We start from the raw sequence: 14,924 nt of genomic DNA on the forward strand, positions 1-14,924 counted from the left end.
AGTGAGAAGACTGAAATAACGAAAATCAGAAACGAAAGAAAGGACGTAGTCACTGATTCGTACAGAAATAAAAAGGATGATGAGCGCACAAGTGAATGGCCGCAGATGGATTTGCTGGGTGAAAAGGACACATTCTTAAAAGCACACACCCTCCCAAGGCTGCATCATGATGAACAGAAAATCTGAACAGACCTGCAACTCATGAGAAGATGGATTAATCATGAGAACCCTCATAACAAACACAAGCCCCAGACTTGATGGCTTCACTGGTAAATTCTACCAAACCTCAGAAGAAGAATTAATGGTGATCCTTCTCAAACTCTTCCAAAAAACTGAAGAGGAGAAAACACTTTCAAACTTATTCTGTGAAAACAGTATTACCATGATTATGTCTTATGAATAAACACACACACACACACACACACACACACACACACACACACGGGGGTGCTGGGAGTGAACTCAGGGTCTTGTGCATTCTAGGCAAGTACTCTACCACTGAGCATCATCCTCTATGAATATTGTTTGCAAAAAAACCTTCCACAAAATACTACAATTAGAAGGATTATATATCATGACCAAATGAATTCATCCTGAAATGCAAAGATGGTCCAACATATGAAATTTGATCAATGTGATATTCTGCATTCACAGAAAGAAGGAAAAAACCAATTATCATCTCAATTGATACAGAAAAAGTATTTTATATAAATTCAAAATCTTTTCTCAATAAAAATGCTCAACACAGTAGTAATAGAAGGAAACTACCTCAAAATAATAAAGCCAGATGGTAAACACTCACAGGTAATATACTCAATGATAAATGTCTAGAAGCTTTTTCTCCAAGAGCAGGAAAAAGATGAGAATTAGCACTTCAACCATTTCTTTCCAACATAAAACTGGAACACAGAGCAATTAGGCAAGAAAAAGAAATAAAAAGCATCCAACTGGAGAGAAGAAAACTTATTGCTGTTCTCAGATCACATGACCTCATATGTAGAACACTCCAAAGGTTACACACACCCACACCCACCCATTAGAGGAAATGAATTCAGAGATATTGCAAGATACAAAATTGACACACAAAAATCAGTTGCATTTCTACACACTATTAGTGAACAATAAGAAAAGCAATGTAAGATAACTGTTTTATTGGCTTTTTCCCTCCCTTGACCAAAAGGCCTGATAAGAACAATCAGAAGAGGAAAAGTTTATTTGGGGGCTCATGGTTTCACAGGTCTCGGTCCCTAAATAGCTGACTCTATTCTCTTGGGTCTGAAGTGAGCCAGAACATCATGGGAGAAGAGTGTGGCAGAAGAAAGCAGCTCAGGATGTCACATCAGTATGCAGAGTCAGAGCTCTGCTCAACAAGGACAAAATATAAACCGCAAAGGTAGGTCTCCCCCAGGGACTCACCTGCTCCAGCCACACCCTACCTGCCTACACTTATCACAAGTTAATCTGTATCAGGAGATCAATGCAATGACCAGGTTAAACCCCTATATAACCTAATCACCTCATTTCTAAACTTTCTTGCATTGGCTCACACATGAGCTTCTGAGGGACACCTAATATCTAAACAATAACAATAACAAATTCAGTTGTATCAGCATCAAAAACCATGAGCTACTTAACAAGGCAATCATGGGGAAGATCTGTTGAGTTTTTCCTAGCATCAGAAAACAAGTCTGCCACTGAACTTCAAGACACCAAAAGAACAGCATAGTATTAAAGAATGGGCTGAATGACCTCTGCCAGCAATTGATGCCAAGTCTCCACAAAACGGCTATATTCACAAGCCAAGGTGGTGTTAAGAATGGGAACTCCCAGCATTAGATATAGACAGGTTGAATCTGTTCAAAAAAACTATACTACATACTTTCAGCAGTTATTCTAGATTCATATAATTCTTGATTGACAAGGACCTTAAAAAGTTATGGTATATGTGAAACTCATTTCATGGACAAGAAAATGAGGTCCCCAGGAAGAACCCTCTAGTGAGCCCCAGGTCATATAAGCAGATAGCAAAACTAGGCCTGGCACTCAAGGTTCCCCGTGTTCCTCAAGCTTCCCTAGGAAGACTCCTGAACTCACATTTGGGAGCACCACCTTAGTCTTCTGTAGGAAAAATCCACACATCACACCTTCTTGATGATGCTTCACCATATCAGTGCCTGCCTGATAAGGTTAAACCCGCTCACCACTGTCCTAGGAAAGAAAAATCCCCAGTGTTATACAGGAAGCTTTTGTACTAAAACTTTTTTTAGATAGCTATGGCTGTTGCTGTCCCATATGTATGGAAAGGGGTTAGGGTCTGCCCTGCAAGAGGTGGCCTTCCCACTGTCAATTGTCCAAGGAAGAGGCAGATCCTAAAATTTAAAACATGGGAACTTGCAGAAAGAACTTGGTAGAAGGAAGAAAGATCACCCCCCTTTCCAGGGCCTTAAGTTCTCTGACGTCTGAATTCTTCATCTTTATTTGTTGATAGTCATATCTGGCAAAGAGGGTGAGTTGGATAGTCTATCCAAACCATCCAACTGGTCTGGGATTGAACCCAGGGGCACCTAACCACCAAACCACATTCCAAGCTCTTGTTTTATATTTTATGAGACAGGGTCCAGCTGAGTTGCTTAGCCTTGCTAAATTGCTGAGGCTGGGTTTGAACTGGCAATCCTCCTGCCTCAGCCTCCTGAGTCTCTGGGATTATAGGTGTATGGCAACACTCCTGGTTTCTAATAGTCAATATTATGGGGCTCTCAGAGTTTTGTTGAAAGCCATGAACTCAACTTCTATGTTCAGTAGGGAATTAAATACATATTTCCAAAAGATAGGTGAAATGGAAAAAGGGAATAAACACTAAGTCCCCGAAGAGCTCTCACTGTACTGGTAGCAATGATTATTAGCAAGGACCCCAAAGGAAAGGAGAACCTTTGGGACAGGAGTCAAAGCAAAAGGGCTAGTCTCATATGAAGATGATTCCTCTTCCTGGTCATCTCAGAGGAAGGAGCATTCAATTTAACCAGACTCAATGCATTTCTTTCCATCCAGAGTATCTGCTCTTAATTCCCAGGCATGGGAGAACATACCCTTTATATCCTTCACTTATGTTCACACAGATTCAGGAATAAATATTAATAAACTAAGCAGCAGACATCCTTATGTCCATTGTATAGGCTAAAAAACTGAGGCTCAGAGAAAGCACTCACTCATGGATAGCCAGTGGCAGAGCCAGAAGTTATCGTCAAGGTGAGAGGAATTTTAGGAGTATTTAGAAACAGTCCCTCTGCACTGGAAATACACCCTCCTTTGAAAGATAACACTGCAGGAAACCAGTAACATGGGACCTCAAGGTAAATGCTTCACTATCTCATAAAATGTGAATGTGTAAAAGAATGATCAGAAATGTGTTTTTACCCCTTATGCAAGTCTCATTTGCAATCACTGTCGGGCATTCCTTCAACGATGGAAGCTTTTACATCTATTTGTATGAGAAAACACCAGTTTTTCTTGTCAAATCCAGTTTTATGAACTATAAAGGAAACTTAACCCCATTTACTATGAGAAAACTCCAACATACATGGTAGTCTCCAGGTGAATATCTCATTTGATTAAAACATGTCACTATTTTCACCAAAAGATAGAAAATTATCAGAAGATTTAAGGGAAAAATCTGAACTGAACAGTTTTCCCTCTGGTCATTTCTTGAAAGCTAATAAAATCTTTGTTCTAAGAGATTATTTCTTTTACTTTACACAGAGAACATAAACCAAAAGGCATCTGATGTAAATTACCAGTGCTATGGAAACCCTGAAACTCTACATCAAAACTAATGATAAGATTTTCTCCAAGGAGGTGCAATTCCCCAAAGGCCACCGATCATCTGATAACCTCTAAGTGCCCTTCTCACGTGACTACACCAGCAACCACCTGTAATTAAAGTTCATTTTGTTGAAAGCAATGGCTTTTCTCTGCATCTCTTTTTAGCTACTGCTCATCTTCTCTTTCTGCTACTTATGGTAAGACATCAGATGTCTGATGTCACTTTACTGATCCACATTAACTCATCAAAGCAGCTTGAATGCCACCAAGATCTGTTTTAAAGATAGAGAATGCTATGAAATTCCTTTGTTAGTAGGATAGCCATTTATCTCCTAAATCAGGACACTTTTGACACTGAGAGGGGCATTATCAAAAGTGATATCAGAACAGCAGGTGGACCTAGGATTGTCACAGAAAACCAGCATCTATGTCACTTGATTTGTTAAGAAACCAAATACTACCCTTCCAGGTCTCAAAAAAATGAAATAAAGATAATGGTGGGGAAGAGGCACAGAGACTTCTCTGTGAACAGAAATCGGAAGACTGAATCAGAAGGTCAAAGGAAGGCTGCAGGCTCCCCGGAAGCATCAATATCCAAGGACACTTTCGGGTCACCTGTACCCTGTTCCTCCTCCCCTAAAAACTGCATATAAGCAAATGAAGCCCGCTGTATGCCATGCATCCTGGCTTAATCATTGTTTTATTTTATTGCCATCCTCACACTCTTCTTTGATGCTACCTGAACATATCCCGACCCATGAGTTTCTTTCCCCATGCGTCATTATTTCCCACCACTGAGCCAATAAACCAGAGTAAGTGGTACTTGCAATGAACCAGGTACAATACTGTTACTTCTTACATAAAAGGGGGAATCCAAAGCTGAATTAGACACATTCCTTGCCAGATAACTGCCCAAAATTTCTCTTTGCTAGATTTGGTTTAAAACTCAATAGAGTTTTGCTCCCACCTCCACTTCTGCATGCCCTAAGCAGTTCATGCAAGATGGACAACAGCCAAGTATTCTAATGAAGCCACTTCTCTCTTCATTTGTATCAATTGAAGTAAAAGAATGAAGAAATTAAGCAACATTTGTTAAAATGTCAAAATTTTTTGCGTATTAAACTGTACATAAGTTCTCCCAACCAAGACCTTGTGACCTTTTGGGGAGCAACACATCATATGCTCTTTCTCGCATCCCTAGTTCCAACTTGAGGCTGGTGAGGAATGATGTCATCCACCACTGAATCATCAGCACCTTGCAGAGCATCTAGCACAAACACTCAATAAATATCTACTGATTAAATGAAATAAATAAGGGCTCATGGTCAACTACTTTTGTCTTGATCCCAACTCCTCAAAGTCTTTGCTCCATTGATTATCTCCTCGTAAAAGGCAGCCCCATTGTAGTAAAAGATTTTAGGTCAGCCAAAACCCCAGATCAAATCCCCAGTCAATATGACCTTAAGCAGGTTTTCTAATCACTCTCTCTGCCTCAGTTTTCTTACTTATAAAATAAGATACTGTTCATAAGGTTTTGTTGAAACAACTCCCATAAAAGGCCAGACAGGGACCCACTAAACATTTGTTGAATGACACAAATGACCATTCTGTTCTGTAGTTGCAGATCAAAACATAACTATCAAAATCTAATCTGCCAAAGTTGATCCTCACGTAAGCAACAGACAGGCATCAACAGTTGGAATGCACTATTGCAGTCTATCTGCTGTTAAACATCAAAGGAAGAGCTTAACATCTGCCTTAAATGCAAGAAAACAACAATTAGTTCACAAGTAAAAGGGAAAGGTGCACAATCCAATCTGACCTTCTTCTTTCAACCAAAGTATTAAGGGATTATAGCTGACAGCAGACTGAAGATTTTCCGCAGGGATCACACACAGTGAGGGAAGGCAAGCTAGAAATGGTTTTTAAACTCAGCATTTATTGACAGCTTCTGCTTTTCACAGCCAAGAATGCACAGGCCAAGTTTGCCTTTAAAGTGCAAAACTAAACCACCACAGACTACAAGAATAATATTTATCTCCACAGTGTCTTCATCTAACCGTACTTACTCTTCCAACAATTCAAACTGGAGAATCTGGAAAGAGAGAAATATCACAGGTCTCTGTGCAACTTCAAATTTATGGAAAAAATAAACTTGTTTTTGCTGTGCAGGGATATCCTAAGAGACCCACTCTGCTCCTATTTCTCTTCTAAGAAGCCCCCTGTGTTCTATTTCCATAACACCTGAACTCTCTGTCTTCTGAGGCTTCAAGAGCTATCCAGAGGCCCTTCCCTTCCTCTCTTCCAGTAAAAGCAGCCTAGACAAGCAATGAGACTCCCTGGGGTTTGGTTTCCTTTCTCAACCCCCTGCTGCTCCCCTGGAAAATGAAAGAAACCTAGAGTTTTCCAAAGCCCAGAGGCAATGTTGATCTCCAATAATCTTTCCCATTCTCTTAAAACCCATCACTTCCTACTCTACTGGGATACAAAGCTTGAAGAGAAGCCTCATGGTTCAAGAGAGTAGATGCAGTAGTTACAAGAGAACGTGAACTCTGGTTTAATGCAGCCAAGGTTGTCCTGGGATAAGCATGGTCAAAATACAGCAGCACTAAATTCTGCCCTACAAACTGGCAGCTTTGACGTCTGAAAAAGGTTAACTAAGCAAAAGGGGTGCCCATCTGTACTAGGATTACTCTGCCTAAATTCCCAATGGACTAGGTATACAAAACTATTATCATAACTTATTTGATTGTACCATGTAAACTAAGAAACTATTCTGTTAGAAGAAACTATGACTACATTGTGTATACACAGGTTTCAAAATCATCGCTCTGGGCTGGGGGTGTAGCTCAGTGGAAGAGCTCTTGGAGACAGGGTCTCACTAAGTTGCCAGACTGGCCTCTTCCTGCTTCACAAGTACCTTGTTCATCTTTGAATGAGTTCCTAAAATGGTACCTGAAACATAGTGGTTGTCCAACAAACACTAGCTTAGTAAATGAACTAAAAAATTGAGAAAACATGTAAGGTCTGTAGAACATTCTGCATCTCCAATGAATCTGGACTGCAATTTGCTCCATAAATAATATCTAATGTCTATCAAATGTTCCTTCTGTACCCAAAATTTCATCTGAGTCATTATGTGTTTCTTTGGAGAGAAAATAACGTGGGTAAGACTCCTCTTAGGTACAGGAATATTAACTAATACAGCTAGGAAGAAAGAGAATGTCACCTGAATTCCTGAAATGTACCAAAGGGACCACAGAAGACACAAAGCTTTATATACAGAATCTATCAGCCAGTGACACATGCTTAGGCCCATAAACCTCCAGTTTAGAATCTGTCTGGTTATAGTAAACACTGAAGAGATGGACCCTATTCCGTTCTTTATTAGATGAAAAACCTACACTGCACATTTCACATATTTATAACTCCTTTCTGAAAATTAGGATAGCCTCAAAATAAACAAAAGGCTAAGATCCAATTATTTTCCTTTCACTAAAAGTGATGTTGCAGGTAAATGTTTATTAACATGGATAATCATTATTTATTGTTAAGTGGAAAAGATGGGTTACCAATTTGTGGCACTACTACCGAACAATTTGTACTTAAAAACAAGCATAGGTATGTATTCAATAGAATAACAGTTTTTTTTACTTCTTAAAAAAAAAAAATCCATGGCAAATAATTATAGATTCAAGTTTCCAAAAATCTACCTTCAGTAATTTAGTAAAATACTCAAAATAAGGAATACTTTGAAAATGCATATGTGATTAAGGAAAAGGGAGTTATAAAGAAGCGCGGGTATTGTTTGAGTCCGTCCTACATTTTCTCTAAAGTTGTGTGTTTGCTTTGCCAAAAGGAAACCACTGATACCGTTCAGTGTTCTGTACAGGTTTTAAAGCACTGTCAGAAATACTCTCTCGTGACTTTAATAAATCTCTAAAAGGACTTCCCCCTTCCCCTCCCAGTCCCTTCATGTTAACTTCCACGTAACAAGTTCTTCAGAACTAGATTTGCGTGCAGGATGCTTTTGTGCTTTAACCTTCCGTTTTGTTTTGTTTTTATTTTTAACTTAAGGGTGAAGGGTGAACATCCTTCCATGCACATGAGCATTCATTCACAACATCGACTTTGGTAAGTAGGGGCCTTTCTGCCACCATCCCTCCGGTTATGCAGGGATGTCTTTAGCCAATCGCTATAAACAAAAGCCCCACAGATGCCGCACCTCGATAAAATAGAAACCTAACTTTTACAACATGCCACCAAGTGTCCCAAAAGGGAATATTTTGATATAATGGAAGGAAATTGTTTCCCTAGGGGCCATATTGAATTTTAAAGAAGTACTGAATTATCTGAAAGGCAGTTTGAGGAACTTGTTTCTTAGAACAAGGTATATTTCCTATCTAAACACACTGCAACTACCAGGTCCTGAAGTCCAGAGAGCGCATCATTTGCCTTTTTCATTCTACCTCTGGGAATGAATCAGTGCCTCCCAACATAAGTCTCTTTCAAATATCCTTCCAAGATGGAATAATAAGTACCAACAAAGAATTCCCTTTACTGCAAGATTAGTATGTGATTATAAGATAACAAAATTCAACCAAATTCCTATAATTTTAAGAATTCCACTGACAATATTTCACTATTACAAAATTTTACTAAAACAAAAAAGCTTGGCTTTGGTATATAATTTCAAGTCCTTGTTTTCTCTGCAATTATATTTTAGCAGTATTGACAGACCTTAGAAATTATATTCATGTCTATGTATGTGCATATATTTATATATATATATATGTGTATATATATATATATATACACATACACATATACATACACAAATGCATATATTTTTTCACTACAAATATTTCGATAACCTTCAAATCAGTTCATATTATTATTACAAAATACACAATTTAATTATAATTAGAGTTGTAGTGAATATAGTCTAATAAAACCTACAAATTTGATTTTACTATTTAATGTGATCATAAAATGTCTTAAGTTCTTTTCTGTTTTGCTTTGTCTTAAACATTTTTTTTAATATTTATTTTTTACTTATAGTTGGACACATATCTTTTTTATTTATTTATTTTTATGTGGTTTTGAGGATCGAACCTAGGGCCTCGTGTGTGCTAGGTGAGCATTTTACCTCTGAGTCACAATCCCAGACCCTTAAACATGTTTTTTAAGTAGCTCATTTACATTGTCAGAAATAGAGATGACTCAAAAGGCAAGTTTAGAAATCTAGTAATTTAATGGGAAAACAGCTTCTATCATCAATAATATTGTTTCTGGAACATTCCAGGAAGGAGATGGGTATGTTTGTGTGCATCTTTTGTTTTGCATATATTCTTACAGGCATTGGATCCTTAATACCTTGAAGCTATACTTATAAAAAAGTAAAATGACCTGATTATCTTTAAGTCTCATTTTACCTTTTCCAAAGATCACGGAATAAAACTGAACTTTCTGGTCCAAAGTAATTTTTTCTCAAAAAGACAGCTAAAGCTCTAGGGGTGGAGCTCAGGGGTGGAGCATTGCCTAGTACTTGCAAAGTCAGATCACCAGCACTGCAGAGGGAGGAAAGAAGGAAAGGAAACAGAGACAGGGAGGGAGGGAGGAAGAAATGAGGAGGACAGCAAAAACACTCACACAGGTATCTCAATGACAAGGTCTTAAGAGTCCCTCAAAAGTTATAAAATACAAAAACTGAGAGGTCCATCAGTTCTTTCAAGACCAAGGTGCACGAGGGATTTATGAGACAAGCTAGCCATGTCTTGTTCTCCTGTCTAGACAAGGAAAGAAATAAGCAGGTTTCATTTTTACCCTAAAAACCCAAAACCAAAGAGCCTACTCAAAATGCCTCCAAGTCTAACACACCTGTAGCTCCAAAAACTGGACTCACTTTTGTTTCATGCTGTATTACACTGTCAGTTTAACTCATCAACTATAAACCTTACAAAGGTTTGATTGCAACCTTGAGGACTCAGTCTATGAACCCAAAAGATGGAACAATACAGAAAGCACCCTAATCTCTTCGAAGTTTTTATAAAGAGGTCTCCTAAGTCCCTTGCACATTTCAAATCCATAAAAGCATATAAAATTTACTAAGCTGGGCATAAAATAAAGTAGAAAAGCCATAGCCCCATTGGTAACTTTCTGAAAGAAGTGTAACAGAATTTTTAACTACGAATTAAGAATTACTTACTTTTCCCAGATCTTTGGTTCAGAGCTCAGAAGGCAAGCTCCCTTCTCCCCACAAAGTCTGTTAATTAATAGCAATCAATCACCCAAGGCGGTCAGGCAGCCCAAATACATCTATAAATTGTGGAGAGACAAAAATTTGAAATTCAAAGTCAGATTAGAAATTAAAAATCAAAATACCCCATTGCTATTCAGACTCTCTATAATTAAAATAAAGATTCCGTCGGAATACCTAAATGATTAGATGCGCAGGCTATCTTTCCTTCATAATAGATTAACAAGGCTTTCTAAATCTAGGTGGCATTTTGATCTGTCATCTTATTAAAGTTCCTAAAGCAGAACTCGGAAGGCTTCTTGGCAACTGCTCATGTTGAAAATGTCTTTCTCAGGGAGTCATAAAAAGGAACAGAGGGAGGATCTGGACTTCTAATTATACTGTCACTCGGGAGGGATGGAGGGGAGTTCTGAAATCACACTTGCCAGCCCCTGCCCACCAAGATGAGCTCATTTTATGAACACAGAAGTGGTTGTGAATTGAAGTGAACAATAACAACAAAGAAAATTATCAACTTCTAAACACTCTTCAGATGTATGAATTTAAGCACAATTCACCTTTGCAGCAGGAATTAGAGGAGTTTTTTTTTTTTCCTAAGAAAATGGAAAACCTAAACTTTCTGTATGATTAATAACCTCACTTAAACCATAAGTTATTTCTCCAACAATCCTGCAAATAAATACGTAGGTAACTCATTAATAAGATAAACTAGTTTGAGTAGATAACTCATTAATAAGATAAACTACTTTGAGAAGGCTAAAACAGATGCCACAGGTAACCTATAACCTAAATTGTGCAGGTCCCTTGGGCTCTCTCATTCCGGGCCTTACATTAGATGAATTCCAAGAAGCATAATAAGCTCAATTACAAGCCAGGAGACATTAAGAAATCAGTGTATTAGAAAGAGGTAGGAGTACTGTTACAGAAGCAATCGTAACTAAAAAGCAGATAGACCCCACCAATACCAATAAGCATAATTTTTTTATCAGTGTCATTGTTATTGCCAGCATTTACACAGTGCTGACTCTCACGCCACATTGTTCTCTAAGTGTTTTAGTGCATTAACTCCATTTAGGATAGGAAAGGGAATTTTGCATTTGTTCTTCCCTGGAGCTCAGTTTATCTATCTGTACACAGCACTCTCAGTTTTGCTATAGCACCTGCATATGTGCCAAGAGTACAACCTAAACATAATTCATATTTCATTGTTTATGCATGATTTCATTGCAAGAAACACTAATTGGGAAGGCTGTACCTAGGATGAACCCAGTTGCATGAGGACACACCCAATGCCTCAAACATCTACCAGTGAACTCAGTTTCCCACATGGCATGAGCCACACCCATGCATACCTGGTATCTCAACTCTCCATCCTATTTCAGGTCACCTATTCTACCCACACTTCATAGTAATTCACAAGTTGCAACCCTTCAAGGTGCCAAGTTCATAAGCAAATGTCAGGACTTTTCCAAGGTAAAGTACCAAATTTATTATGTTATGCATTCCTTACCCATTTGATTAAATTTTGCTACTATTTATTTTTTCATATATATGACAGCAGAATGCATTACAATTCATGTTACACATATAAAGCGCATTTTTTCATATCTCTGGTTGTACATAAAGCATGTTCACACCAATCCGTGTCTTCATGCATGTACTTTGGATAATGATGTTCATCATATTCCACCATCATTTCTAACCCCCTGCCCCCTCCCTTCCCCTCCCACCCCTCTGACCTATCTAGAGTTTGACTATTCCTCCCATGTTCCCCCTCCCTACCCCACTATAGTCAGCCTCCTTATATCAGAGAAAACATTCGGCATTTGGTTTTTTGGGATTGGCTAAGTTCACTTAGCATTATCTTCTCCAACACCATCCATTTACCTGCAAATGCCATGATTTTATTCTCTTTTATAGCTGAGTAATATTCTATTGTGTATATATGCCACATTTTTTTAATCCATTCATCTACTGAAGGGCATCTAGTTTGCTTCCACAGTTTAGCTATTGTGAATTGTACTGCTATAAACATTGATGTGGCTGTGTCCCTGTAGTGTGCTGTTTTTTTGGGGTATAACCAAGGAGTGGGATAGCTGGGTCAAATGGTGGTTCCATTCCTAGTTTTCCAAGGAATCTCTATACTGCTTTCCATATTGGCTGCACTAATTTGCAGTCCCACCAGCAATGTATGAGTGTGCCTTTTCCCCCACATCCTCGCCAATACTTATTGTTATTTGTATGCATAATAGTTGCCATTCTGACTGGAGTGAGATGAAATCTTAGAGTAGTTTTGATTTGCATTTCTCTAATTGCTGGAGATGATGAACATTTTTTCATATATTTGTTGATTGTATATCGTTTTCTGAGAAGTGTCTGTTCAGGTCCTTGGCCCATTTATTTTTTGGTGTTTAGCTTTTCCAGTTCTTTATATACCCTGGAGATTAGTGCTCTATCTGATGTGTGAGGTGTAAAAATTTGCTCCCAAGATGTAGGTTCTGTATTCACCTCACAGATTGTTTCTTTTGCTGAGAAGAAACTTTTTAGTTTGAATCCATCCCATTTATTGATTTCTTGATTTTAATCCTTGCACTATAGGAGTCTTATTAAGGAAGTTGGGGTCTTCCTCATAGAAATAGAAAAAGCAATCATGAAATTCATCTGGAAAAATAAGAGACCTAGAATAGCTAAAGCAATCCTTAGCAAGAAGAGTGAAGCAGGTGGCATCACTATATCAGATCTTTTTTTTTTTAGAGAGAGAGAGAGAGAATTTTTTTAATATTTATTTTTATTTATTTTTTAGTTTTCAGCGGACACAACATCTTTGTATGTGGCGCTGAGGATCGAACCTGGGCCGCACGCATGCTAGGCAAGCACGCTACCGCTTGAGCCATATCCCCAGCCCACTATATCAGATCTTAAACTATACTACAGAGCAATAGTAACAAAAACAACATGGTACTGGCACCAAAACAGACTGATAGACCAATGGTACAGAATAGAGGACACAGAGACTAACCCATAAAATTTTAATTATCTTATATTAGACAAAGGTGCCAAAAACATTTATTGGAGAAAAGATAGCCTCTTCAACAAATGGTGCTGGGAAAATTGGAAATCCATATGCAACAAAGTAAAATCTCTTACCATGTACAAAACTCAACTCAAAGTGGATCAAGGATGTAGGAATTAAACCAGAGACTTTGTGTCTAACAGAAGAAAAAGTAGGCCCTAATCTTCATCATATTGGATTTGCTACAATTTTTAATTCAGTTATCATCTCTTTTTTAAGTATCACTGATAGTTTTTGAAAGAATCACTGATAGTTTTTGAGTGTTGTATTGCCAACTCCATTTTTCCCATAAGAGCTGTGGGTTTTACTCTGATTTTTACGTAGTATGGTGGTTTTTAGAACTACGTATATGGTATTTTAGCAGAGCTGACTAGACAATAACTAGTATTTACACAGATGCTTGAGATTAAATTAAATTGTGATTTTTTCATATTTTGTCTTTACATTTGAGAGTAGCACTATAATGCAATACAATTTTAGAAATATTTTAATTCATAACGCTTATAATTACCAAGAATGAACAGTTATGGGTCAACTTCAATTGTGTGAAAAAATTTAAAGAAATTATCTAATAATGTTTAAATGAGGTTATCCATACTGCTAAAAAGAATTTTAAAAAAGGAGTGGATTTATTTTTCATTCCTTAAAATCTTTTAATAAAAAAAAAAAACCTGAATTTTCTTTAAAAGTTTTTAAGATATGCATAAAGATATATACAAAGGAAGTTTCGATTATGAGTAATAACATCTTAAACAATCTAAAAACTTAAATGTCCAATGATGGATCAAGTTTTTTAAATGTGTATAATACTTAATAATACTATCTGATGTGTGAGGTATAAAAATTTATAAATTAATAAAAATGGGAAACTTTTTATTAATTTTTATTTATTAATAAAATGGGAAACTTTTTTTTAAGCAGTATACAGTGAAAAGGCGGATGATAAAGCAATTACTATCATCCCAATTCTGTATAAAAGTATGTATCTACATAAAAGATGAGAAGGAAAAAATGCCAACATTTGAAAGGGTGCTAATTGTAGACAGTAGAATTAGAACAGAATAATTTTTACTTTTTTCATATTTTGCATTTGGTAGGAAAATCCTCTTTTTATTCCCATTTTAATTTCACATGTAAATCCACAAGGTATTAATAGGTCTGGTTACATGGCCAAAACATTGAAATTATTTTGTATCTCACACTTCAAGAATGAATACAGTCCCAAGAAGATGTTTAAAGTAAATAAACCCATTACAGAGGCCAAAATAAAATTTGCTTTTACTGGCTAAAACAGTCACAAATTTCGTAAAACCCAAATGAAAGATTTTTAATTATATACTTGCATCCAACCTGTCTTACTGAAAGAAATTTCATCCTGAATAAAGAAATTGTGTTCTGGATAAGTTCCTTTTAAACAAGATCAAGATTAGCCAAATATAAAAAGGAATGGACTTGTGTGGGCAAGGAGATGAACTTCTAACTTAGGGAGGTTTAAGAAAGTATCCGTCTTTATAACCTCCAAAGGAACTTGTTCATATTCAGATTTTCCCAACAACAACAAAGCTTGACTTTGAAAAGAAGAATCCACTTGTCAACAACAGTGAACCTTCCGTTCTGAGTGTGCTTGGTTTAATCCCACACAGTGGCACCTCCTGAATGGGGGGGGGGGGGTGCAAGGGGAACGAGGGGCAGTCTGGGACAATCCGACCAGTGCACACCTGAGTTCAGTCTGTGCTTGGTGAACTGCGCATCTAAATGACACATCCCTCCCTC

The 14,924-nt window shown here is 37.4% G+C and overlaps 1 protein-coding gene across 8 annotated transcripts in view; it reads right to left on the reverse strand.

Moving 5' to 3' along the window:
• The window catches only part of Apbb2 (amyloid beta precursor protein binding family B member 2), a 336,129-nt gene that overhangs the window by 226,027 nt on the left and 95,178 nt on the right, over positions 1–14,924 (reverse strand). For 5 of the 8 annotated variants that reach the window (XM_071614247.1, XM_071614246.1, XM_071614248.1 and 2 more), the window contains one exon: positions 10,028–10,137. The exons of 2 other annotated variants lie outside the window; for them this stretch is intronic. The gene's annotated coding sequence lies outside the window, so the exon portion shown is untranslated. Of the gene's footprint in view, positions 1–2,094; positions 2,209–10,027; positions 10,138–14,924 lie in introns of all 8 variants that reach the window. One more of the 8 variants, XM_071614245.1, reaches the window with a different exon arrangement.

Source organism: Marmota flaviventris, chromosome 7, assembly GCF_047511675.1.
Source record: "Marmota flaviventris isolate mMarFla1 chromosome 7, mMarFla1.hap1, whole genome shotgun sequence".
NCBI lineage: Eukaryota > Metazoa > Chordata > Mammalia > Rodentia > Sciuridae > Marmota > Marmota flaviventris.